The following is an 8,283-nucleotide window of genomic DNA, read 5'->3' as shown; positions in this document are numbered from 1 at the left end:
CGGGCTCTAGGCGCGTGGGCTTCAGTAGTTGTGGCTCGCGGGCTCTAGAGCGCAGGCTCAGTAGTTGTGGCGCACGGGCTTAGCTGCTCCGCGGCATGTGGGATCTTCCCGGACCAGGGCTCGAACCCGTGTCCCCTGCATTGGCAGGCGGATTCTTAACCACTGCGCCACCAGGGAAGCCCCTAGACTGCTTTGTCTTTTTCAGAATGCTCCAGTCGACTTCATGCCATACAGTTTTGCTTTCTCCCACTCAGTATGCTTTTGAGTATTTCTGTGTGGACGCACGCAGACCTAGCTCGTTCACATTGGCTGCTGTGTGGTCTTCCATCGGACAGACAGGTCATGATAACACACCACAGATTGTCTATTCATGCTTCTCACCAACAGAGCCTTTCCCAGGTCGCTGTTTTATACGCGATGCTACAGTGAACACCCCCCGTGCCCCGTCCTGGCGCTCACGCGTAGGCTTCCCAGGACACAGACCCCTCCGTGGGGACGCTGGCTGGCGGGGGTTAGTTTCTCCAGATGGTGCCCAGTTGCCCTCCAGTCGCCGCGCTTCCACTCCCTGAGCAGCTTTCGGGCCAGGACCAGCACTTTTAAGTTTTCATTTCAGGGCGTGTGGAGGGGCACCTCCACACCTCCCCGGCCGGAGCTGGGCAGGCACTGTGCACGGTTATCAAATGGCCAAGCAGGGACCAGGGACCCACGGAGGATACTCTAGACAGAGCGCCCCTGCTCTCGTGTCCTGTAGCACTTAGCAAGCTCTGATTCGCATAATCGATTATTTACATGTCTGCACCCCCCCGTCCGCCCCAGTGAGCAGTGATCCCGTTCAGCAGAAGGTTTGGGTGTTATTGTTTTTTGCACCCCTAGATCCCTGCTGCCTGATATGGCAGCCGGCAGCCATGTGTGGGTCTTGAGCGCTTGAAGTGCCGCTGGGCCAAATCAAGATGTGCTCTGAGTGTGAAATACATACCGGCTTTGGAAGAGTTAGCACGAAAAGAAAGTTTGCTTTGGAAGAGTTAGCACGAAAAGAAAGAATGTAAACTATCTTGTTAATGATTTTTATATTGATGACATGTTGAAGTGATAATTTTTGGATTAATCAGGTTAAATGGAATATGCTACTAAAATGAAAATCACTTGTTTTAAGAAGGCTACTAGGAATTCATAAATGATAAATGGCACCTGTGGCTCGAAATAGATTTCTGTTGGATAGAAATAGCCCTAGACTTTACCAGCCTGGCACCCTGTGGCAGGTGCCTGGGGGAGGTTTGATGAATGAATGAGTGTGTGACGCGATGCTTTGAGAACAGAACCGCGGTGTATCCGAGCCCCCTCTGGCCCATCCCTGATGTTCTCAGACTGTGCAGAGCGGCTGGTCCCTGACACCCCTCCCTTCCTCCCTTCTCCTCCTGCCCCAGGGGAGTGAGGGAGAGGCCGCAGGAGCCAGCCGCCTGTGCAGGGAACACTGGGTGTCTGCCAGGCTGACCTCCCCCTGAGCAGCGCCTCCCGGAAAGCCCCGCGCTGACCAGGGAAACAATGTCCCACAGAACAGCTCAGGCCCCTTCGGGGTCAGCCCCCTCCCAGCCACTGTGTGTGACACCCCACCCTGCTGGCACCGTCCCGGGTACATTCACCCAACCCCCCCCACCCCGGGAGGCCGAGACCACACTGAGGGTTGCAAGCCAGCATGCTGGCTGCCCAGGGCCTCCCGGAAAAAAAGCAGAGCTGCACTCGGCCCCTGGGCATGGGGCCCGGTCCCTGCCCACCAGGGCACACACTTTGATGCCTTGAGAAAGGTTAAGTTTGAGGCTGCCTGTCTGGGCGGCTGAGGCGGGCAGGACTTGAAGAGAGCGCTGCCAGGCTCTAGGCCGCAGCGTTCCACGGAGTTCCCCCTGGCAGATGGGGAGCCCGGTCTCGATTGCCTGCGAATCCCCTGCTCTTTCCAAAGATGTGCAGAAACCTCACCCGTTTGGAATCTTGGCGAAGAAGTCTAGTCGACTTAAGCTAAGGTTTCGGGGAACCGAATCTGACCCCTCAGGCCCAATGCTTCAACATATCTTAGTGGCTTTAGGTGGGAAGTATTTAACGGTGGGGTTTATTCTTTTCTCTGCGACGAATGGAGACCATTAGGTACGGGGCTGGACGGGTGACCGGTGATGCCCTCTGGCTCTGTGGAGCAGGGAAGATTGTCCCTCCGTGCTGTCCCCAGCGGCCACACTTCCTGAGGCTTCATTCTCCTTCCTGGTACCAGGCGCTTCACCAGCGTGTGCTCTAGCTCCGTCGGGGCACCCACCTCCCTCCCCACTCCTGACCCACTTTCCCCGTGGCCCATCTACATCCCCTTTGAAATGCTTCGACTGAGCCGATCTGGGAAAGCCAAGCTTATTCAAGCCCATGTAAAAGAAGGGCAAAGCTTTGGCCCAGGTCTTGCCTCTGACCCCTGGGTGGACTTTGGCACAGGGCCTTGGGGTGTGGATAGGGAGGTCCCCGGACGTGCCCTCAAATAAATATGTCCTTATAAGGACATATTGGTTTATGAACAAGAATGTCTATCAAAAGCAACAAATTCCCTACAGATCACAAGTACCGATCTTTTTATCTTCAAGATGGTTCCAAGATCGGCTGTTTCCCTGAATCTGGCAAAATCAGAGTTCGTTCCTCCACTCCTCCTGTCCCCACCGCGTCCCTCTCGTCACAGATCCATGCCTCCTCCTCCCCCACTTCTCAGGAACCCCTCCGTATCTCTGCACACCCACAAGCTCAACCCCACCCCGGGCTGGGGCTCCACATCTGCCGTGGGAGGTCCCATCCCAGCGGCTGGAAGACTGGTGAGAAACCCCACCCACACCCACCATTCAACACCTCTGGTTCTGGAACATTTTTAAAATAATTCTTTTAGTTTGGCATTTGGAATTATGTGGCTCTAAGTAACTTATTAAATTTAATAAGTCAAGCACACCCAGGAATGCTCGTGAAGCGAAACCTCAATTTGTCTTCAAAGAACTGAAACTTCGTGAAGACCAAATTTAACTCAGAAGAATGTTGCAGTGTCTTAAGTAAACTTTTATTAGCTTCTATTTTGCAGGTTTCTCTATACTTTAAAACCCATGGGGCTTCCCTGGTGGCGCAGTGGTTGAGGGTCCGCCTGCCGATGCAGGGGACGCGGGTTCGTGCCCCGGTCCGGGAAGATGCCACATGCCGCGGAGCGGCTGGGCCCGTGAGCCACGGCCGCTGAGCCTGCGCGTCCGGAGCCTGCGCTCCGCAGCGAGAGAGGCCACAACAGTGAGAGGCCCGCGTACCGCAAAAAAAACAAAAAACCATGGATTTTTTTTTTTAACTTTTGGACTGAATACTCCATTCTCCTGATTCAAGTTTCAAAAGGAGCTAAAGGGAAGGGAATGAAAAGTCCCCCAGGCCTCTGCCCGGAGCCCCACGCCCTCCCGCCGCAGGCAGCCGAAGGTGCTGGATTCTGCAGAACCCTCCAGAGTCACCCCAGCAAACACGAACAACCAAACGCAGGGCCTTGTGTTCTCCTCCCTTTTCAGTGAGAGGACTGAACCTTTGTACGTTTGCAGTACTCTTCTGCAACTTGCTTTTTTCCACTTGGAGATCTTTCCGCATCAGGACATCAAGAGCTTTCTTGCGGTTGCAATCTTGTTTTTGTTTATTGTTTTTTGGGGGTCCCGCCCCCACCCGCTCTGGAGCAATTTCCTGGGTCATAGCGAGCCCACAGGGCCTGGCGCGGCCCCGCCGCCTTGGCTGCAGTCTCTCCCCGGCCCTCCAGCCCACCCGCCCCTCCCTGCGGCAGGCCGGAGCCAGCTCTGCAGCCGCTCTGATCTGCCCACCGCCTGCCGAAACCGTCTCCGGGACCAGCTGCTCCCAAACTCTGTGACCCCCGAGCCCGCGGGTCTGGCCGCCTCTGACCTCCAGCCGCGGCTCACGTCGCCCTCACCCTCTGGGCTCCGCTGCCCGGCCTCCCCAGGGACTTCAAGGCAGGGCTGCCCTGCTGTCACTTCCATCCTATCACCTTGCCTCAGGGACGCCTTTCTGCCTTGTCCCCGAACCCTGCCATCTGCCCCCGTGCCCCCCATCATGCTTGTCTCCGCACATGTCAGGGCTCCCCTCCCCGCCCCCAGCTGCCGGCGCCCAACAGAGCGCGAGGACCTGTGAGACGCTCCGTACCTAAGGAACTGAAAGAGTGGCTGCTCGTTCTTTTCCTGCGTCTCAAGTGCGAGCTAGGAGCCACGAGGCTCGGGCCCTCTGCGGACGTGAGCCCCTCACTGGGGGCCCCGGCTGCCCAGCCCGCGCCTGCGGTGTCGCTGTCACGGTGCTCCCCGGGGCGCCGGGCCGCGCCCCCCTCCTCCTCCTCCTCCACCTCCTTCTCTTTCCACACCCTCCCCCCCCCCTCATTTTTAGGGCCCACCCTTTGCCCTCCTGCTCCTCTCTGCAGGTGCTGCGGCCCCTCCACGAGGGTCCCGGGCCCCCCCTTCTCTGCTGCAGAGCCAGCCCTCAGGCTGGTGGTGAAGCTCGTCCACCTCGCTCTTTGCAAAAGCCCCGGAGCCCGGGACGCCTCTGCCCGGCAGCACGCGGGGTCCCCTGGTCATTCCAGGGCCCAGTCCCTGCGGGACGGGCCTCTTGCTCCCTCGGCTCCTGTGGCCGTGCCGCCCCGGAGGTGTTAACGTGGCAGCCGGGGCTGTCGCTGTCGTTGTCGTATTGCAGCCTTCATGAGGTGTAACTCACACACCATAAAATTCACCTGCTTTGCGTGCGCGACTCAGTAATGTTTCATAAATTTACACCCTCTGCCCGCTGCCGTCTCTCCTCATCCCCAGCCCCAGCCCTTGGCAACCGCCAATGTTCTTTCTGTCTCCGTACATTTTGCCTGTCTGGACACTCCACACACATGGAGTCATCCTCTGTGTGGCTTTCTGTGTCTGGCTTCCTGAAGCGAGCATCACGGTTTTGAGGCGCATCCGTGTCGGGAAATACCGGTGCTTCCTGCCGTCTTACGGCTGAGTAATGTTCCATGGTGTGGGTGGACCACACTTTACTTATCCATACATTAGTTGACGGACAGCTGGATTGTTTGCACCTTTTGGCTCCTGTGAGTAGTGCTGCTGTGAACATCTTTGTAGAAGTCTTTGTGTACACATGTGTTTTCATTTCTCTTGCATAGATACCTAGAAGCGGAATTGAGAGATTGGTAACTAAATGTTTAACTTTCTAAGAATCTGCCAAGCTGGACTCCAAAGTGGCTGCATCGCTTTACACTCCCAGTAGGAATTTAAGAGTTTCTCCACATTCTCACCAACATTTGTTATTTTCCTTTTATTTTTTTTTGATTAAAGTCATCCGAGGGCATGTGAAGTGTTATCTCATTGTGGTTTTGACTTGCAAAACCCTTAACACTAATGACGTTGTGCTTCTTTTCATGTGCTTCTTGACCATTTGTAGATCTTCTTTGGTGAACTATCTATCGTAATCTTTAAAAAACTTTTTTAAATTTAAATGTCAGTTGTTAATTGGGTTATTTGCCTTCTTGCTGTTGAGTCCTGAGGGTCCTTTATGTATTTAGTCCCTGATCAGGTATATGATTTGCCAACGTAATCTCCCCGCCTGCAGCTTGGCTTTTCATTTCCTTAAAGGTGTCTTTTGAAGTTTTTAATTTTGATGAAGTGGCCATCGATATGTGTGACTTTCCCTCTATTGGTGGACGCTGCTTTGGCGCCAGGCGTAGCGCAGAAACCAGGCTCTGTCCTCACTAGCCCGAGACCCGGGGCAAGTGACAGCACCTCTCTGGGCGTCAGTCACCTCATGTGCAAAAGGGGGCCAATGACAGTAGCCACCTCAGAAAGCTGTGCAAAGTTGTACTTAAAACAGTGCCTGGTGCCCAGTTAGCTCAAAACAAACCTTAGCTGTGGATTGTGGTTCCTTCAGGGAATTTACATTCACCCTCACTTTGGATCCTAACTGCAGCCCTCGGAGCTGGTGCTCCTTACCCCATTTTAGGGTGAAAAACAGAGGCTCAAACAGCTGAGTGACTTGCTTGAGGTCCCACAGACTGCCAGGGGCCGCAGAGGTGTCACCCCAAGTGAGGGTTCCAGACCTGCTGCCTCGCCTCCCGACGGCTGACCCCCGGAGGCAAAGAGAGGCTCCCTCCCTGGACCCAGCAAGCCCAGGCAGAAGCTGTCCCCCGGGGACACTAAACCAGCACGGGCCAGGCACCGGCCAGCAGGGGACGCAGAGACGAGGGACTCATCGCCACTGCCCCAAGCCAAGCCTGTGCTCTGGGGGGAGACGAGGTGAGATTGGAGGGCCCCAGGCGGAGTTGGGAGCACTGAGGAGGGGCCAGACCCAGCCTGGGGTGTGGAAGGGGGCGTCTCAGCCTCTTCCGGGGTGGGGTTAAGCCCTGAGCCCCTTCTGACGGCCGGGCCTCCGGAGCTACAACGCAAGTCTGTGGCTCTCCGGTGATCCTCTCGGGCAGACAGGCCTGCAGACTGGGGCGTCCCCGCCCACGTGGCCCGCCTGCCCTTCACCTGGGACCTGTCTCCCCAGGACCTGCGTTGCTTTTCTAACTTCGGGAATTTTCAAACTTGCATGTGGAGAGGAGACAGCACAACCAATCTCCACATACCCATCAGCCGGATCCAACACTGGCCTTTCCAGGGCCATTCTCGTCTGTTCTCCCATCCTCTGAATAAATTCCAGGCATCATATCATTGCATCCCAAAATCCCGCAGTACAAGTGCGGGCACACACATGCACGCAAGGGTTTCCCCAGAAAGAAAGGAACTACCTGCCACCCACTCCGTACTGGTGGGTCCTGGTGAGAGAGGCCGGCCCTGCCCCTTTGCAGCCAGACGTCCTCAGTCCAGGCCGTTTCACCTCTCTGAGCCCCAGTTTCCTCATCTGTACAATGGGATAGCTGTGCCTACTGCCTGGCAAGATGGCTATGGAGATTAGCCAAGACTGCAGACTGTCTGTGGGTGCACAGGTGGACAGCAGAACAGTAACAGCACAGCGGAGAAGGCTAACCCCAACGTCAGGATGGGAGGGAGGGGAGAGAATGGGATGGGGGAGTGACACGCAGATCTTCAAATACCTGCAACAACGAATCCTTGGGGGGGAAAATCCTCAAGCAAAGGTAGCAAGTTATAGGTGTATATTTTCTCATGCTCTCTGCTTTTTTGGACATTGGATCAGTTCATAAATCTAATTGCAGCAAATTAAAGCTGCAGTTAGATCACGTCTCTGCTTGACACTTAGTAGGAGCCTGGCTCAGCGACCTATTGCTCTGTAACAAACATCCCCAAACGTAAGACAGCAGTAACTTAAAACAGCCACCATTGTATATTTTGTCCCAATTCTCTGGGCTGCCTGGGCTCAGCCAGGTGGTTCTTGGGCATCTCATGGCACCGGCTGGGGCTGCTGTCACCTGGTGGGGACTTGCCTGGGCTGGACGTCCAGCCTGGCTCACACACATGGCGGGTGTGGGGGACTGGGCGTCAGCTGGGAGCTCAGCCGGAGCTCTGCCAGGCAGTCTACACCCGGGCTCTCCCTGTGGCTTGGGCGTCTCAGCATGGCGGTGGGGTTCTGAGAGGGAGCCTTCCCGAGAGCAAATCTTCTTCCCGGATGGAGGAAGCAGAAGCCCCCGGGGCTCCACGGGGCTTAGTCCCGGAAAAGGCACATCATTGCTTCTCTTGCATTCGGTTGGCCGTGCGGTCTCAGGGCCATAGAGTCAAAGAGGGGAAATAAATGTCGCCTTTCAGTGGGGGAGGGAGGAAGAATTTGCAGCCTGCCGCGGTCTTTAACCTACCACTATGATCAACAAATGATTGTTGAATATGAAACTGAATTTCACAGACCTGCCTCAAATAGGGAATTAGCTGCAGGTGAGGCCTGGGGGGGTTGTGAATGGACCGATCTCCCCCCTCCCCCGCCACCAGCCCTGCTCCCCACCCTCCTCAGCCTGTGGAGCCCCTCTGGGCCCGAAATCCTCCAATGCCACGTGTGTGACTGGGTAGCGCCGTCTGGGCGTGGGGAGGTCATGCCGTGGTGACCAGGAAGGCCCGGCTTCTCAGACCCATGCACGGTCTGCTGGCAGTCCAGTGGGTGCAGGGCACCCACTCTCCCACCCTGCGGCCACGGCTGGGGGCTCCCAAGCGCCCCTATTCACAGGCGTCCTGGGCTGGGATGGTCTTTAGCCAGCGACGGCCCCTGCTGAGCCTTGGGCCTGCCCTGATGTCCTTCCAGGCTCAGAAAATGTCCGGGCAGAGC

This window comes from Physeter macrocephalus, chromosome 17 (assembly GCF_002837175.3).
Source record: "Physeter macrocephalus isolate SW-GA chromosome 17, ASM283717v5, whole genome shotgun sequence".
Lineage (NCBI taxonomy): Eukaryota > Metazoa > Chordata > Mammalia > Artiodactyla > Physeteridae > Physeter > Physeter macrocephalus.
The sequence above is the reverse complement of the archived record's forward strand: the minus strand, read 5'-3'. Positions refer to the sequence as shown.